We start from the raw sequence: 19,342 nt of genomic DNA on the forward strand, positions 1-19,342 counted from the left end.
AAAGTTGGAGAGAAAGCCAGGATCACTTCTCCAGGGCTCAGAGCTCCCAGCTTTCCAGACAAACAGCCCAGCTATGGCCACTGGGAGGAGGTGGGGGACACAGAACAGGTTGAGTGGGTTAGATATTCATGTATTCATTTATTTATTCATTCATTCACTCCCAACTTCTCCATCTTTAAAATGGGAAAAGGAATTCCTTTGCTGTCTATTTGGAATGCATATAGTGGGGAAGGGTGGAGGAAGGGTTGTTATAGAGATCAAATGAGAGAATAAATTCAGTCATCATTTCATGTTCACTAAGTAAGCACCTGCTATAATAAAAATAATAATGGACACTTACAGAGTGCTACTTTTTTTTGTGTGTGTGGTATGCGGGCCTCCCTCTGTTGTGGCCTCTCCCGTTGCGGGGCACAGGCTCCGGACGCGCAGGCTCAGCGGCCATGGCTCACGGGCCCAGCCGCTTCGCGGCATGTGGGATCCTCCCAGACCGGGGCGCGAACCCGGTTCCCCTGCATCGGCAGGCGGACGCGCAACCACTGCGCCACCAGGGAAGCCCGAGAGTGCTACTTTAATCCTTACAACCACTCTCTGAGGCAGCTGCTGTTATTTCCACTTACGGATGAGGGAACTGAGGCTCAGAGAGAGAAATGTGCCCAGATCACATGGCTAGTCAGTGGTGGAGCTGGGATTTGCACATGAGCAGACAGGTGACTGGTCCTGTGCTCAGAGCCACAAACAGGGCCTACATCTTATCTCCGGCACTAGAGTGGGGGATCTTCAAAGTCAGGAATGATCATCTATTAACCTCTGAATCTGCAGTGCCTAGGCCACAGCCCAGGGTGTAGTAGCTGATCACTAAGTGTGGGTGGGCAGCTTGAATATCTATACAACAAGGTGAAATGAAGCAATCTGGTAGGCAGACAGGGAAGCAAATGGCACTTTGATGTAACAGGTAGGTCCCTACAAAGGACTCCCTGGAGTTTGTGCTGGGTCAGTGTATACCAGTCAGGGTATCAATGGCCCATCAATTTATTTATATTTAGAGGAGGGCTTATATGCAAGGATGCAGATGTAGAAGAATCACAAGGGAGAGTATAGCAGCTTAGTGGCTGCTGAACTTTTCCCACAGGGAAGGGAGGGTCCTGCAGAGCGGACCACCTTAGGAGAAGCAGCGAGGAACACAGCCAACTCCAGTGCCCTTGCAAGGAGGGAAGCATTCCCTCTCTCCTTCTGGTCTCCTTCTGAAACTCCCAGTTGGCCAAGAACCCACTGATGCCATCCACACAGATCAACCTCCTGGGCCCAGAGCAAATGGGGAAAGCTGGAGTATGGGTCTAAAAGGGAAAACAAAAGATATTCTGCACAGATGGGAAGAAGGTGCAGGTGTTTACTGGAAAGCAGAGCTGGAAAGGACATCCCGTCGAGGGAAAGGATGTGCAGTCACATTGTCCGGAAGGCTTGGAATACTTTGGTATATCAAAGGCATTGGGAATGAGAGATGGAGTGGTAGGAAATAAGATTAGAGAGAGAGGCAAGGACTGGGTCATGGGGAGATAAAGCAGGGGACTCTATTCTGCAGCACTGAGGAACCATGAAGGCATTTAAGCAAGGAAGTGACTAGCATGTATAAGTTTAACACATTATTCTTAATATTATATAAACACTTAAGGTGCCTGATATAAGATAGATGCTTTGCAAATGGTAGCTAACTACAGCGGCCATTCCCCAGTGAGTAAGCAGACTCTAAGAGATTAAGGAAGGTCGGGCCATATTGCAAGAGCCTGGTCTTGCCAGAGTTCAGCTGCAGTTCACTCTTGATTTCTGTCCTGTAGGATGAAGCCAGCGTGATTGGCTGCATGAAAGTGAGCTCTGTCTCTCTGTCCCATATGCAGGGTTTCCCCCGCATCAGATAAGCCCTGTGTAATCTAAATCCATTTTGACCTCAGCAGAGATCTATGTATACCTGCACACACTTAGAGCCATGGGCTGCAGACCTGGTGCTCCTGCTTGTGATTTGAGCCATGTTATCAATACTTGTGAGGGTAAACTTGGGAGATCAAAGCTATCCAGGTCGGAAAGGCTAATATTGAAATTCCAGACTTGCAGGCACAGCTCTGAAATTCCATGGCTCAGAATCAAGTTCCCATACAAAATCAAATCAAACATTTGCTTGACAGAGTTGTAGGGCTCTGGAGTGTGGGTGGGGTTTGCATTTAGGAGAAATTGGGGGCCCGCCCAGAATGGAATTCTGTTAAATTCTGGCTGAGGATAGTCTTTTGGTTAAAAGCTCTGTGTGACCCTAGTTGGAGTAAATATATGTTCGTGGCCCAGCGTTAATATCACAGAAATGTTTACAGTCTTTGGAAATAATACAATTCTGCTGCTCTCAAGAGGTAAGACCTGGAGATATCACCATTTACCTTGCAGGGTAATATGAAAACTAGAGATAATGGACATAACTTTCTGAAACCTAACAGGCTCTTAACACAAGGAGCTGTTTTTATAATTGGCCCTGCTCTTACTGTTCCATCCCCTTCCCCACCGCAAACATGCAGACAAATACAATACTCTGTGCCGATACCAAACCATCTTTGTCTGCCTACCCCATTCACTTCAGTAAACCTCTGGAGAGTGCTTTTCACATGCTAGGTAGAATGTAAGGCTTATTTTGAGTGCAAAGGTGAAAAAGATGGCACCTGAAGGAGATCAGTCTGGTCTTGGGTGGCAGATACACTCAACTACTAGTTATAATACAATGCAGATGACTTAGAAGAGGGATATACCCAAGTCTGTGAATTCACAGGTAACAGAAAGAGTCATTCATCCTAGTAGAAATGGATTAGCTTTTATGGATGAGCTGGACCTCCAACCCTTTCCCTAATGTAGTATAATAAATAGCAATGGATCTCAGAAACATAGGTTCAAATCCTGGTTCTGCCACTTTTTGAGCTGTGTTATCTCGAGCATATAACTTAACCTCACTGAATCTCAATTTCCTTGTCTGCAGAATGGGGATAATTATAGGATCTACCTCATGGAAGTGTTGGAAGAAATAATGAGATATCCATGTAAGGCACTTAGCACTGTTCCTTGTAAAGCTAACACAGAGTAGATTATTAAGCTACCATCATTTCAAAAAGGAATTAATTTAACCTTTCATCTTGAAAATGTAACATCCTTTCTTATTGTGCTGACGTGCGATCAACTTAATTATATCTTACATCCATGTAATTCTTTTAACAATTTTATAGTAAGTTGAAACATACACAGTTGCCAATATTTGACCAGTTTTGACCTATAAAATGGCAACTTCATAATAGCTTTTGAAAGCACCTTCTCCTGCAATGTCTCATTTGATCTCTACAAGAATTTCGTGGGTGTGTTGGCCCCTGTGGGATGTCCTCCCACGGTCCTTTTCCAAAAGCTCCTCCTCCCCCAGTTCACACGGACGCTGAGACACCATCATGTTCAATGGCCGCTGCTGTTTGCCAAGGGTAAGCATATGGCCTAGTTGGACCAAACAGTTTCTTCTCTGAGATTTTTTTTTTTCTTGTCTGAGTAGAGTCCTAGAGACTTTTGCTAGCCTTTCTGCAGTAACTGAAATTGTTCAGTATTAAACTCTGGAATAGTTGGTGGCTCTGTTTTCTACCATTCATTTAACTAATTAGCATATCTTGAACACCTTCTACGCTCCAGGCACTGTGTTGGGGGCAAGGGATTAACAAACGGATAGGATCCTTTCACTCAATGAACTTTACTGTACTTGAAGAGACTGAAACTAAGCGAGAAAACAAATCAGTTATGGCAAAGTGTGGTCAATGCTGTGCTGGGAGTATGCGGAAAGAGCTAGGCTACATGGAGAGAGGAGGATGCAACCAATACACTGAGAGCTGCAGAGAAAACGTTGGAGGGAGCAGTAGTGGCATTTCAGTCCTTGGTTCCAGCAGGATCTGAGGCCATGCTCTCTTGCTCTCCTCCCAGCACCTTAGTGATTCAGCTTTCCTTGGATCTCATGTTATAGTTGAATTCAGTTCAGCTTCTATCATCTGCAATCAGAAGGACCCATTGTAAAATATAGCAATCTAGATGGGAGCATTTATTCTTCTCCCTGTAAAAATGAAACAGGTAAGGGTATGTTTGGAAAAGCGGGTCTGAAACCTAAGCCACGCAAATCCTTTTTGGATATGTAGCTTAAGTACAAATCATAAATAACTAATGTAATCTGGGACATTGCATGAGATTAAAGAAATAATTCATCAACTTTAGTTGGGTCATTGCTCTCATCACCATCTTTGACAGCTTCCTAATGTTCAACAATATGAAAAGATTGATAGGATCAGAGTATCTGGAAGTTGAAAAGAACTTTAGGACCCATGATGAAATCAGAACTCATTTTACAGATGTGGAGATGGAGGCCCAGGGCAGATACATGACATGTTCAAAGTCACATAGCTTGAAGGCAGCCGGGTTAGAGTTGAACACAGGACTCCTGACTCTCAGTCCATGTTCAGGCTACCATTGACTCATTCATCCGCTCATTCAAGAAACATTTTGAGTGCCTATTATATGTCAGGCCCTGTTCTAGGTGTTGGGGTCACAGTGGTTTCTGCCCTTATAGTCTCATTCTAACTGGGGGAAGACAGACAATAAACAAATGAATAGAAAGTCTCATGGTACATGTTAGGAAGAACGTAAAACACGCTAATATGAGAAAGTATGTGTGTATAGGGGGAGGAGTCATGATCAAATGGTCAGAGAAGTCTTCTCTGAAGATGTGCTGTTTAAATCAGGATCTGAATGGCTGGAGGAATCAGCCGTGTGAAGATCTGAGGGGAGAGTACTCCAAAGAGAGGTGACAGTTGGTTCAAAAGCCCTGAAATTCGAATGAATTTACTTGTTCAAAGAACAGAAAGAGGGATAATGTGGCTGAGGTACAGTGAGAAAAGGGGAATTAGGGGTTGACATGAACTGAAATTGGAGAGGTCAGCAGGGGCTAGATTGTGGCTTTTGGGGCCAAGGTAAAGAACTGGGTTCTGATCCTAAGTGTAACAGGAAGCTATTTGGATAGTTTTAAAGAAAGAAGCAAAATGATTTAATTTCGAAGGTCAACAACTGACAAGTAATCCTGAAAAAGAATCAGTAGAAAACCTTAGAGGGCAGAGGCCATGGACTGCTGCTCAGTTGCTGCACAAGTGGTTATCTGGTCCCCTTATTCCTCATTGATTCATCAATGTCGAGCAGCCTAACAAGTAATAATCACCATGACAGCAAACCCCAGAGAGGTAGCCAGAAACGGCCAAGAGGTTCATCCCAGCATTAAAAGTTACCAGGTCAAACGCCACCTGGAGATGGACCTTCCCTCCTTTGGACCAGGAGGGCCATTCCAGGCAGAGGGCAAGCATGTGGTGCAAAAGCTCAGAGATGGGAACATCACAGTGAGCTGGGAAGAGAGAGCAGGGGCCCTCAGACAGCATTTCATTTTGTAGGGGAGAAGTAGGTGTAAGGAAATATCACCATGTGAACAAGCGAGGAGGAAAAACAGACTGATTCATCCATTCCTTCATCCATTCACTTATGCAGACAAATCCTTATTGAGCCCAGTCTTCAGGTAGAACTGTTCTAGGTACAAAGATATAACAATGAACAGAACAAAGATCCTGCCTGCGAGGAGCTCACATTCTAGTAGGAAAAGACTGACAGTAAATGAGAGATGTAACCATATGTCAGGAGCAGGTAAGTGCTGTGGAGAAAAATAAAACAGGGTGTGTGCTTTGTCTGGGCATTTTGTTCCCTGCCCAGAGGGGCCTGGCTTACAGGGAAAGCAGGAGAGAAACGCAGCCTTTGCTCTGCCCAGCGGCTGGCTGCTTCCACACCGAGGAAGGCTTCTTGCTCTTTCTTGGCACAAATCACTGGGGTTGAATGTACAAGGGCAGGGGAGGGGAGGGTGAAGTCAGAGAGGTAACAGGGCCAGGTCGTGTAGAGCCTTGTAAGCCATGTCAGAATCTTGGGTTTTACTCTGAGTGTGATGTGTTTGCTAGAACGATGGGAAGGAAGGCACAGGGAGAGGTGCCCTATGTTTGTTCCCAAACAACCCTACTTCATTCACCTGTCCCTGCCCCTGCCCTGCTTTGGCTAATACGTCCTGTGCAGGTAGATAAAGAAATCAGAAACTTCCTCTCTCTAAAGAGACATCTACCAAACGTCCAACTCTCTTTTAGCCCCTTTACAGAAACCCCTCCAGAAATTTTTGAGTTTGATGGGGAGAGGGGTAAACCTACTATTTCCTTCAAACCTAATAACATCCAATTTAACCCACTCTATCCCCAAGGTGGTCTTCTTGGTGGGAGGGCTCCAGGATGAAAGAGGAGATGCCAAGGAACTTGGTCGTGGATCTGCCCCTGTCTGCCTGTGTCCCCTTGGGTAAGTCAATTCCCCTCTCTGTGGGTGAGAGGAGAGTAGTAGCCGTATGGGGGCTCAGACTTCATTCTCTCTAAACTTATTTCCTACTCTCGCATTCCTCGAAGCCCCATCCTTCCTTTCCTTTTCAAAGTGCCGCCACCTTCAGGCTTTGAAATGTGTACGCTGTTGAAAACAAGGAGTAGGAGGTTCAGGGTGGAGAGGGGAGGCAAGGCTGGGCGAGTGAAGGGCGAGGCTGGCTGGTCCAACACCGTGGAGGCTGGGCAGCTTGGGCACGGGGTCCCTCTCGGTGACTCGGGGCAAGTACTAGCTCTCTGTGCAGAGGACGCTCTGACAGGCTAACGCAAACCAGATGTGCACCGGAGGGAGCAGAGCCCATTACAGAGTGTTGTGAAACGGCCCAGGGGAGGTAAATAAGCAAAAACAGGCCAGTTGCCTAGCAGCATGTACAACCAAACAAGCCCCAGCTCAGTTGGCATTGGCGGGGGCGGGACTGCTCTCTGCAGCGGGGAAGAAAGAACAGGGACGCTTTGAGCCTGATGGGGGCCTGCTCCCCAGCGGCCCTGCCCCACTCAAGACGGGCAGCTCCTGCTCTCAGGGGGGGCTTTGCACCCAGCCAGCCCCACAGGGCTGGGGAACCGAGATGAGGGAGGGACTGTGCCCACTGCTAAGAGCTGTGCTCTGGTGTATCCACCAGGCCAGGGAAGAGGGGGACCACAGCTACAAAGATCTATTAAAGCTGCGCTGTGGGCCCACCTGTGCTTTACACGCCACATATTTCTTGAGTACCTACTTTGTCCCAGGCACCACGACTGACCCCAGGGATAGACAGAAAGGAACAGAGAGAAACCCTGCTCTCCACCTATGGGAGGAGACATTGAATGAGGAATCACGTAATCAAACGCACGATTAGAAATCGTGATACGGACTATGAAGGAAAAGGAAGAGCAGCATGAGGCCGTGAAAGAGGGGGTTGGATGTAAACGGAGCCTTCAGGGCAGGCCTCTCTTAGGAGGACAAACTGAGATGTAAAGGATAAGTAGGTGTTAACCAGGTGAAAAGAGGGGAAAGGGAGTCCCAGGAGGCTGGAACAGCAGGTGAGAGATCCCTGAGGCAGGAGAGAGCCTCTGCTTAGGAGGCAATGATAGAAGGGAGTGTGGGCCTGCAGAGGAGTCTGGAAAGGGGTGGTGAGTGGTGAGGTAGGCAGGGGCCAGATCACAAAGGCCCTTACATGATATGGATGGGGGGTTAATTCTAAGTGCAATAGGAAACACTTGGCATTTATTTGTTGATAACATTGGGGAGGAGCTCTAATGATCAGATTTATGTTTTTCAAAGATTATTCCTGGGTACAACATGGCAATTCTGAAAGGGAACAAGAGAGGGGACGAGAAGGCCGGTTAGGAGGCTCCTGCAATAATCCCAGCAAAAATGTCAATGGCTTAGATTGAGGGCAGGAGAGCGGGAGATGAAGCAGCAGAGAAATTCAAGGTCCGTTTTCCATTGACTCCAATAGTACAAGTCAGGTATTATTATCTCACTTATAAAGGTTGTGTAATTTGCCCAGGTCACACAACTCCCTTGGAGGGGCAGTTCATAAAGGACAGATCTGGACTTGGAACCCAGATCTTCTGGACTCCTAAGCCCTTAATCTGTTCATAACCCTGCACCACCAAGACTGGTTTTCGCCAATGACCTGCTAAGGATGCAGAGCTGAAGATGGTTGGCTCTGGGCAAGTGACAGGGGTAGAGTCACAGTAGCAAGGGAGGGTATGTGTGTATGATGTCTCTGTGTGTGTGTGTGTGTGTGTGTGTGTGTGTGTGTGTGAGTGTGTGAGTGAGAGAGAGAGAGAAAAGAGGGGGAGGAGGAGGAGGATGAGGAGGATGACAAGGCTGATGAGGAGGAGAAAGAGGAGAGGGCAGCAGGCAGAAGTGTTTGCACAGCTTCCCAGCACGTTTCCTGCCTCTGTGTGGCAGCTTTGCAAGGCATCTCTGGCTACTGTCAATTAGCTTTTTCCAGGCCAGTGTTTGCTTATCCCCAGCAATGATGGAGACACACACACCCTCCTTAGGGGACGGTTGAGGCAGCTTTCACAGCTCAGCAACAAGCTGGTCTGGGAGTCAGGAGTTGGTGGTTACTTCATGGGTCCAGGCTTGGACCCCAGCTCTGCCTATGACCTTGGGCTAATTTGTGAAATTTTTTCCATTTTCAGTTTGCTAATCTGCAAGATGGAAATAGTAATACCTGCGTTGTAAGGTTAGTATATTTAAGGAGATATTGATGCTTAACTTAGTGCCTACCACAGAAGAAGCACTCAATAAAGAGTGTCCATTTTTATCATGGTAGCTGAATACCCTTGTCAGAATTAAACGAGGTCTGTACTCCACATCTACAGTGGACATCTCCCACTCCTGCCATGTTCTGCTTTTCAGAAGAGTACTGGCCTGGGAGTTGGAGACCTGAGCTCTCCTTCTGGCTCTGCTACTGAATTGCTGTGTGACTTTGGGTGAGATCCTCTCCTCTCTGAGCTTCAGGTGCTCTCACCTATAAAATAAGGGGGTTAAAAAAAAAAAAGAAAAAAGAAAAAAAGGGCTTCCCTGGTGGCGCAGTGGTTGAGAGTCCACCTGCCGATGCAGGGGACGCGGGTTCGTGCCCCGGTCCGGGAAGATCCCACATGCCGCGGAGCGGCTGGGCCCGTGAGCCATGGCCGCTGGGCCTGCGCGTCCGGAGCCTGTGCTCCGCAACGGGAGAGGCCACAACAGTGAGAGGCCCGCGTACCACAAAAAAATAATAATAATTAAAAAATAAAATAAGGGGGTTGTACAGATAGGATTCTAACCCAGGGCCTAGAAAACAGACCGTGCTATTTACTTGGGGCTGCTCTGGTGATGGAAGGGAGGTGCAAGACCCAGAGGATAACCTCAACATAAATGCTTTTGATTAAATGTGGATTTTTTTTCCCCTGAATGCCTTTTTTTTTTTTGCGGTACGCGGGCCTCTAACTGTTGTGGCCTCTCCCGTTGCGGAGCACAGGCTCCGGACGCGCAGGCTCAGCGGCCATGGCTCACGGGCCCAGCAACTCCGCGGCATGTGGGATCTTCCCGGACCGGGGCACGAACCCGTGTCCCCTGCATCGGCAGGCAGACTCTCAACCACTGCGCCACCAGGGAAGCCCTGAATGCTCTTTAACATCCCCAAAGAGTGCAGTTTGGGTAAATCTGTCCTACACAATAGAGTTGCCTATAGCCCCACATATGGGTCCTCTGGTCTCTTGTTCTACTTCTATTTCTTCCACTCAGAGACAGTTCATCAACCACAAGATTGTAGGATATCTTTCCAGCTTTCAAAATTCCTTTGAGCTTTCACAGTGTTGGAGAAAGAAAAAAAAATAAGCAAAAGTGGAGTGCTAGAGTGAACCCCATGGTGCTGGGTTGGAGTTGGAGACATCAGCATAAACGCTCGTTTAATTTAATGAATATACACATAGAAAGAGATGCATGTACATGTAGGTTAGTAGACATACATATTTTCCTAGCTCTGTCTACTAAAAGGGTCCAGAAGCAATGATACTCCAAGAGCAACAAGCTCAACTTAAATGCCCAGGGCTTGGTTTCTAAATACCATTCTCCAATAAAAGAAATCAGGATTCCTTGGAGAAACACAAGATGAGCCTAGAGTATCATATACTAGCAAAAAAAAATGTGTTCAAAACTAAGCCAAAAAAGGATGGGGAATGTCAAAAGGACCCATGAACCAACCTGAAAAGAGCTCCCAGTGGCCAAGGCTAGAACAAATTGAAGAACAAAATAAAAATTGTATTAAATTGTACCCAAAGAATAAACTGTATTGTATTGAACACAAATAATAAAATAAATACCCATGAATCCATATTGAATATAGATAAATGATTAATTGAATAAATAAGTTGGGGGGAAAGGATCAATCTCCTTTACAGACCATTTCCCATAATGAGTGTAAAAGAAATGAGGGAAATAGAAAATCACCATGAGAACAGCACAGTAATAATTGCCTCAGGTAAGATCCACTGATGAAGGCTAAAATGAATGGATGAAACCTTAAGGAGAAACAAGATATTTTGCACAGCCTCAAACTATTTTCCCCTAAATATGTATTAATACTGTGGCGATTTTAACATATGTCCTAAATTCCTTGATACTCCTCTCTCCAGAGGTGGAACTTAATTCCCTGCCCTTGAGTGTGGGTTAGACTTAGTGACTCACTCAATTCTAGTGACTAGAGTATAGGAGGAAAAAAAGAGCAGCTTTGCAGTAGAGAAACCTGGCAGACACCACCTTATATAAGTGTTCCAGGTTAGCATTACCAGGGATAAGTCATGTTGATATGGGGTACCCACTGACAGGACGTGATGAGGTGGTAAATCATTTATGTGTATTCTTCCCTCAGATCCATAACCTCAGTCTAATCCTGAGAGAAACAGCAAACAAACTGAAAATCATTCCGCAAAATCTCGTCTTTCTTGATCAGTATCAAGATCAAGGTTATGAAAGACGGAGAAACTGTCACAGGTTGGAGGAGACTAAGGAGCCTGGAATGGTAGACTGGATCCTGGAACAGAAACAAGGACATAGGAGGAAAAACTAGAGAAATCTGAATCACATGTATAGTCTAGTTAATACTAATGGACCAGGGTTAATTTCTTAGGGTTGACAAATGTACCTTGGTTATGTAAGATGTAACGTCAGGGGAAGCTGGGTGAAGGGTATGTGGGAATCTGTACCATCTTTGTAACTTTTCTGTAAATCTAAAATTGTTCCAAAACAAAAAGTAAAAACAAAACCCTTTAGAGTGTAAACTCTTCTAGGGGAAAGGTCATAATGTATATTTTTCTCTATCTTCTCAGAGTTCCTAGCAGCGTCAAATATTCTCAAGGAATTCTTGTAGAAAAGACTCTTTGGGAGGACCGAGTGTGTCCTAATCATAGCTGTATCCTCAGCATTAACTAGTGCTGGCATGTGAGAGATGAACGTGGCTCTGGGAGCCTGGAGAATGGGGTGCCAATTCAGGCTTCACAGTAAATGACTCTGTACACCTTAGGAAGCTCACTTCATCTGAGTCATATTTCTTTACCTATAAAGGTAAAGAAATGGGGATAAAAGCACTACTTGCCTTATAGGGTTATGAGGATTAAATGAGACAATGTATTGTGGGGAAAAGCTTTATAAATTGCAAAGCCCTGTGTTATTCATTGTTATATCGACACACAGATGCTGATCAATCAGAAGTTCCACCTGAAAGGATCCGTGTTTCCCCAGCTCTCCACCTATGACACACCTATGCACAGAGTCAGGGCTGCAGCCTTCCCTTCCAGTGCTCACCTAATCCAGCTACCTGTCCGTACACATCCTGGATAAGTTAAGCACGTGAAAATGTTCAGCCCTCTTTTCCTAATGTGGAAACTACCATCTTCATGCTCTGCTTGCTTCTGCTCATGTGCTGGCAAAGAGAAATGAGGAAATCCTGGTTGTTTCACAGCATCTAAGGCTTCGTAAAACTATAAAACTCTATAAAGTATTAATATGGTGAGTAATAATAATAATAATGTCTACCTTTTATGCTGGGGTTCTAAGGGTTATATGTGAACTAGTTTAACATTTCCAAGATTTTAGCCATTTTTCCTCCGTCTTACTTATTTCTGCCAGATATGAGTATCATTATCATCTCCAATCTGCTTTAACATGATTCAGTGTATATTCAGTGAGCTCTGTAAGTCTATGGTAGTTTATTTTATTCTATACCCTGGGATGTCTTGTTGCCCTAAGGAGGAAGACACACACCGGGGGTATTTAGCCAGCATTTAGTCAGAGGTGTTTAATTAAGAGGTCACACTTCAGAGACAACATTTCAGTTATATTTCACTCCGTTTATCGCCAAAAGTTTTGTTAATTAACATAACAGAGGTTAGAAATAGGTTTTTATTGACAAAGTTAATGATTTTAAAGATATGCAGTTGGCTAAAATATTATGGAAGCAGTGGTCACTTTTGTATGAAGAGTACACAAGAGTCTAGTGGGCTTTTTACTTTTCACTCTTTGGAAGTGTGGATGAGGCTTGATTCTAAAACACTTTGAGTACAGCTACTGATGTAGAGCATTCTGATTGTCTGACACTATGGCGGCCATGAAAATGGGCTTCTCAGATCACTGACTGCATGAAGCCTAAGAGCCCTCACCTCTCGGCTCTGCAATCCATCACTGCATTAACACCTGAGCCATGCTCCCACCTGCTGCTCCCAGCCCATGACTGCACACGCCAGGAATACTAAGATAGGCTGGTTGTGAGGAGATGACAGATGAGTACCATTGGCTCAGGACTCCCAACAACTTTGCCAAACTTCCCTTGGGACTGCCCTATCATCTAAGACACTTCCACCCAACTTTCCTTCCTTCATTTTCTCTCCTTCATTTAGGGTCAGACCAGCACCAGTGTCTAACACTTTCCTCTCAGGATCCCCCAGCTCCTTCCCTAGGAGTTTTTCTCTCACACATTTAAATTTCCCTAATAAATCATCACACATTTAAAACTGGACAGCTACATGTAAAAGAATGAAATTAGAACACTCCCTAACACCAAATACAAAAATAAACTCAAAATGGATTAAAGACCTAAATGTAAGGCCAGACACTATAAAACTCTTAGAGGAAAACATAGGCAGAACACTCTATGACATAAATCACAGCAAGATCCTTTTTGACCCACCTCCTAGAGAAATGGAAATAAAAACAAAAATAAACAAATGGGACCTAATGAAACTTAAAAGCTTTTGCACAGCAAAGGAAAACATAAACAAGACGAAAGACAACCCACAGAATGAGAGAAAATATTTGCAAACAAAGCAAAGGACAAAGGATTAATTTCCAAAATATACAAACAGCTCATGCAGCTCAATATCCAAAAAACAAACAACCCAATCCAAAAATGGGCAGAAAACCTAAAAAGACATTTCTCCAAAGAAGATATACAGATTGCAAACACATGAAAGGATGCTCAACATCACTAATCATTAGAGAAATGCAAATCAAAACTACAATGAGGTATCACATCACACCAGTCAGAATGGCCATCATCCAAAAATCTACAAACAATAGATGTTGGAGAGGGTGTAGAGAAAAGGGAACCCTTTGCACTTTTGGTGGGAATGTAAATTGATACAGCCACTATGGAGAACAGTATGGAGGTTCTTTAAAAAACTAAAAATAGAACTACCATATGATCCAGCAATCCCACTCCTTGGTATATATCCAGAAAAGGCAAAAACTCTAATTCTGATGAAACTAGGGGCAGGACAGGAATAAAGAGGCAGATGTAGATAATGGACTTGAGGACACGGGGAGAGGGAAGGGTAAGCTGGGATGAAGTGAGAGAGTAGCATTGACATATACACACTACCAAATGTAAAATAGATCATTAGTGGGAAGCAGCCGCATGGCACAGGGAGATCAGCTCGGTGCTTTGTGACCACCTAGAGGGGTGGGATAGGGAGGGTGGGAGGGAGACGCAAGAAGGAGGGGATATGGGGATATAGGTATATGTATAGCTGGTTCACTTTGTTATACAGCAGAAACTAACACATTGTAAAGCAATTATACTCCAATAAAGATGCTAAATAGATAAATAAATAAATCCACTTTGTGTCTGCTTCTCAGAGGACCCAGAACAGCATAAGTGATGCTGAAAGTGCTCTGAAGAAACAGACAGTAAAATTGGGAGTTGAGATGGGCTCATCCCCCACATGGCAGGAGAAGGGGACAGAGTCATGGTTGCTAGGTGAGGCACAGATGGTCCCTGGAATCAAGTGGTGGTCTCACTAAAAAGATTTCATCAGTGGTGATCTAAAAAAATGTCCTGGTGGAGGGAAACGCTGTGGCAGGGTTCAGTGATGTAAACATTTGAAAAACAAGGGAGCACAAGGCCTAAAAGACTAGGGAGTTGGCTGGTTACTCCTAAGTTGCACTAACACCCAAAAGAAGGATAATGAGAGAGTGGGGGTATTTAACAAGCAATTAGTGCCCAAGTATGGGAGTCATCAGGCCTCTATGGCAGCCTGCACAGAGGCCCTCATCACCTGTGACTGCAGGGCAGCTCCAATCGAAGGGCATGCTGAAGCCCTAACTGTGAGAACTGCAGAGTTCCAGATATGTTTGAATGCTTAGTCAAGGAAGATCTGTTACCTGAAGGACAGAGTCCTGGTGTGAAAACCTGGGACCCTGAAATACGGGACAGGGACATCTGGATGGGTCCCCCCCGAAGATGTTGACTCTGTTGACTTCCAAGCCAATATCTAGGGTTAAATCTCCACATAACTCAGCTGGAGGTATGCTGGGTCTCGTAAGAGAGGAAAGAGATCACACCCTTAAAAAGTTGCAAGAATGAGCTGTTATGTACCAACAGGAGCCAAGGGACTACCCCTGAGACTGGATTTTGAGGATGCTTGATCAAGGAAGCCAGAAAGCAAGACTGGATAAGCAAGAATTCATTGACTTGGGGGCACATTCTGGGGACATGGGGCTTAACGTTCCAGGAAGGACACAAGGATGAGGCAAACTCACCCTAGGAATGGCTGTTTAGAAGCCTGGAAAAATGATAGTCAACTCTCAGGGAAGTGGAACTGCCAGAAGCATCCTGGCAAATGGTAGAGGAAGAAGTAGAGGGGCTGAGAGATGAGGCACGCTGGAATTCCCACAATATGTAAGTCCAGAAGCTCCACCTGAAGACACGCTATTCCCCAAGGCCAGCAGGAGTGCACTGGTGGGAGAAGCACAGCATTGCTAAGTTCAGAGGTGGCCTCCTCTGCAGGACAGGTATAATTGCCGAGAGGCCATCACAGAGATGGGTTCTTTAATAGCCCCAGGGGATGATGTCCCACACACCCAAATAATGGAGGTCCGGTGGTGGTGCTTAACCACCAGAAGCCAGGACACCACAATTACTGCAATGACTAACAAGGTCAGAGAGGTAACCAAGGGAAATTGACCCACAGGGAGCTGAGGAGATGGTTAATAGCACGTGATGTCCATAGGGGAAAATAGAAGGACAGTCAGCAAGGATGATGCTTAATATCTATTACCAAGAAAAACAAGCATGGAGGGACAGGAGGTTGAGGGCTGTCGCCCTCATAAAAAGCCATGATCCTTGCTCAGCTCCATACCTGAGCCAATTTTCAGATCCAGAACTCATTGGTGCAGAAGTGGCTGGGTCCCGCGGAGGAAACACCCTGTAGCACCATGACAAGCACATAGTGTGATGCTCTCCCCAGTCCCTTCCTAAATGGACCTATGACCATTTACCTGGGTGACTATTCTGGGGAAAGGGGGAATATCAGGATTGGGTGGATTATTGGTTACAGGGTCCGAGTTAATATCAATATCCAGGGGTCTAAAGTGTCATCACAGTCCCCCTGTTAGAGTGGGGGCCTGTGGGCGGGGCCATATTCTTGCACTGGCCATGTGACCAGTGTAGCCATATAAATTCATACTCAGAAGGGCCCGCACACAGTGTTAATGCTCTACGATTGCTGCCTTGAAACTCTTAATAATTTAACTTTGAATGTGTTTCGTTAAGTGAAGTCTGATGGGACTGTGGACCCCAGCATGACCCCCACTCACCACTGCCTCCTCAGGACAAGTCCTCTGCCACCTGCTTCCCTGCTTGCTTGCCCTCCAGGGCCCACCCAGCCTTCCCCTCCATGTCCTTCAATCACTGCGGTCCTCCAACCTGAGAGAGAACTGAGCGTGGGCAGAGGAAAGGTCGGCTCTCAGCATCACATAGCATCTGAGGGCAGGGCATGGAAGCAGCTGTCGCTGTCTTGGGCTGGAAGTACCATAGTATACCTGGTAGGTGACAGGCCAGAGGTGTGTCTTGACAGAGGCAGGCCTCTTGCTCACCCGTGATCTTGGTACCAACCATGTCCTGGGGCAAAGGTTTAAAGATCCTTGGGGGTTGCTTCTCTGCCATGAGCTGGGGTGGCAGGCCTTGAGAAGTTAAGACACCAATTCAACATCCTCACACCCTGCCCCTTAGCAGGACATGGTGCATCAATCCAGTGGCTGGCAAGAGGGGGAACCCTGCGCCATCAGGCTAGAGTGAGGCAGTGTGTGTCCTGCTTTCAAGAATGGCTTGCACTCAACTGCAAGGATCTCCATACCCACAAAACCTGTATCGTCTGGCTCCATGTCTGGGGGGGATCCTTTTTCTCTCCTTCTAACCTTCCTGAGTCTGGCTTATATTTGCCTCTTGTGGCCATGTTGAAGCACCCTTAGGGATAAGCTATGAAATACAAATGAGTAATTTTGGTGATTCTGTCTACAGGTTGAATACCCTGATATTTGCATTGAAAGCTGGCACGATGAATGGTAAAATTAATGCTAATCATTTCAAATTTTTATTTACTTACATTAAATAGCAAAGAAAAACACCATGACAAATTGAGAGACAACACACAGAAGAAAGGAAAATCTTTATATGTACCATGAATGGCACTTTTTTTTCTGCTCTTTGAACAAGGGGCCCTGCATTTTCACTTTCCCTAGGCTCTGCAAATTGTGTAGCCAGCCCTGCCTACAGGAGACAGGTAATAGATGAAATTCTGTCTAACGTCTGGCTCATAGTAAGCCCAGTGCGCCCCTGGCCCCACCCAGTGGTAATTTTCTCAGTCCATGAGTATATAATTGGAATTTTTATATTTGGCAATTAGAGTAATCCCACATTAGCTCCTTGGATTTTGAGGTAAGGGCTATCATGGCGGGAAGATGAAGAGAATGACTCTGAAACTGTTCCTCACCTCAACCAAGATAGTAAATCAAAAGCAATCACGTCCTGGGGAAGTGGAAGATTACACTCCCTATTAAACATTTAAAAATTGTAGAAGTGGTGGTCCACGTATAATTCATCAGTCTAGACCCTGCAGAGAGCTGATAGATCCTGGAAACTGAATGCTACTGTAGACTTCATAAGCAGCAGCCCTGAGTGCAGCAGCTGTGCCAGATGTGGCATCCCTCCTAGAACTGACTAATAAGACCTCAGGAATATGGTATGCCACCATCGATTTGGTGAATGCATTCTTTTCCATTTCAACTTAAAAAGAGAATCAAAGACAATTTGCATTCACATGGGACAGATAATAATATTCATTTTCTCAGGACTATGTTAATTCTCCTGGCCTCTGTTCTAATATAACCTGAGAGACGGGACACTGGTCCATTACATCAATCTTATCATGTTGGTTGGATACGATGAACAAGCGGTGGCTAGTGGGCTGGAGACCTTTAAGACACGTGTGCTCCAGAGAGGGGAGGAGATCAATCCTACAAAGATTCAGGGATCTGTCATTTCAGTGAAGTTTTTAGACATCTAGTGGTCTGGGGCATGCTTGGGATAGTCCCTCCAAAGTAAAGGACAAATTGCTGCATTTTGCATCTACTACTACTACTACTCAGGAGTGGCAATGATATCTAATTGACCCTACACCTAGGCATCCTTCCCTCAAGACCTGAAGTTCAGGGCTGAAGCATCTGACACTGGTGAGTTGCTCATGATCTAGTGTGGAACATTCTCATCAATAAGGTATCTAGGGCTTCCCTGGTGGCACAGTGGTTGAGAGTCCGCCTGCCGATGCAGGGGAGACAGGTTCGTGCCCTGCACGGTCCGGGAAGATCCCACATGCCGCAGAGCGGCTGGGCCCGTGAGCCATGGCCTCTGAGCCTGCGCATCCGGAGCCTGTGCTCCGCAATGGGAGAGGCCACAACAGTGAGAGGCCCGCGTACCGAAAAAAAAAAGGTATCTATTTTAGGGACAGCTGGACCTGGGGTCTTTGTTCATAATAAGCAGCATCATCTGGGCCCTGACCTTCATCCTATTTAACCTAGAATGCTGACATGCATGCACCACAGTGTGGGAAAGTTGCTGGGAAACCCTGTTCTAGTTGCCTGGGGTGGAGAAAGTAAAAATCTTTCTTTTAGGAGACAAAGCCATTCTCCTAAACCAGTAGGAAAATAATTTTCTGACGTTAGGCAGCCAAAAAATGCCTGCTCAACTAAGACAGTTATTAATTCAATAGCTTTTATTTTTTAAATACTTACTATGTGCTCAATGTTTGGTCTCTCTAAATAAACCAGGTCCCTCTGATTAATATGCACTGGGAATGGTTAAACCATCTCCTGAATAATTTGGACTATTGTGGGCATGATGTTTCTTGTTTTTGTCATTTCTGGTAATTTTCACTTTGTGGCTCCCGGGTTTTTTTTTTTTGTTTGGTTGGTTTTTGTATGTTTGTTGTTTTTCTTGCTCCCAATTTTTTAAACCAAATTTAGACGGAGAATTTATTTGTATAATTCCCTGTGCAGATATATGACCTTCCTTCAGAATCCCCGGAACCTGCATGTGATTCTCCCACTGGAAAATGCTATAATATTCACAGTGAAGTTTCTCCTACCCTGTTACCTCCAACATCATATCATCTGACAGAACATATAGCCCCAGGGGCAATGCTGATTGAACACAGCCCAGATCTCCCGAGAAGCCCTGTCCCATTTAAAATCGACACCCTCACAGCAAGATCCTTCTTGACCCACCTCCTAGAGAAATGGAAATAAAAACAAAAATAAACAAATGGGACCTAATGAAACTTAATCTCCAAAATTTACAAACAGCTCATGCAGCTCAATATCAAAAAAACAAACAACCCAATCCAAAAATGGGCAGAAGACCTAAATAGACATTTCTCCAAAGTTGATATACAGATTGCCAACAAACACATGAAACGATGCTCAACATCACCAATCATGAGAGAAATGCAAATCAAAACTACAATGAGGTATCACCTCACACCAGTCAGAATGGCCATCATCCAAAAATCTACAAACAATAAATGCTGGAGAGGGTGTGGAG

The 19,342-nt window shown here is 45.3% G+C and overlaps 1 long non-coding RNA gene across 1 annotated transcript; it reads left to right on the top strand.

Annotated features, from left to right (window-relative positions):
- Positions 1–16,956: 16,956 nt before the first annotated feature.
- Positions 16,957–19,193, top strand: LOC102974875 (uncharacterized). The gene is made up of 3 exons (XR_449350.2): positions 16,957–17,027; positions 17,928–17,976; positions 18,799–19,193. It is a non-coding gene; the product is annotated as an uncharacterized lncRNA (long non-coding RNA).
- Positions 19,194–19,342: the final 149 nt, after the last annotated feature.

The sequence above is a fragment of the Physeter macrocephalus genome, chromosome 4, assembly GCF_002837175.3.
Source record: "Physeter macrocephalus isolate SW-GA chromosome 4, ASM283717v5, whole genome shotgun sequence".
Classification (NCBI taxonomy): domain Eukaryota; kingdom Metazoa; phylum Chordata; class Mammalia; order Artiodactyla; family Physeteridae; genus Physeter; species Physeter macrocephalus.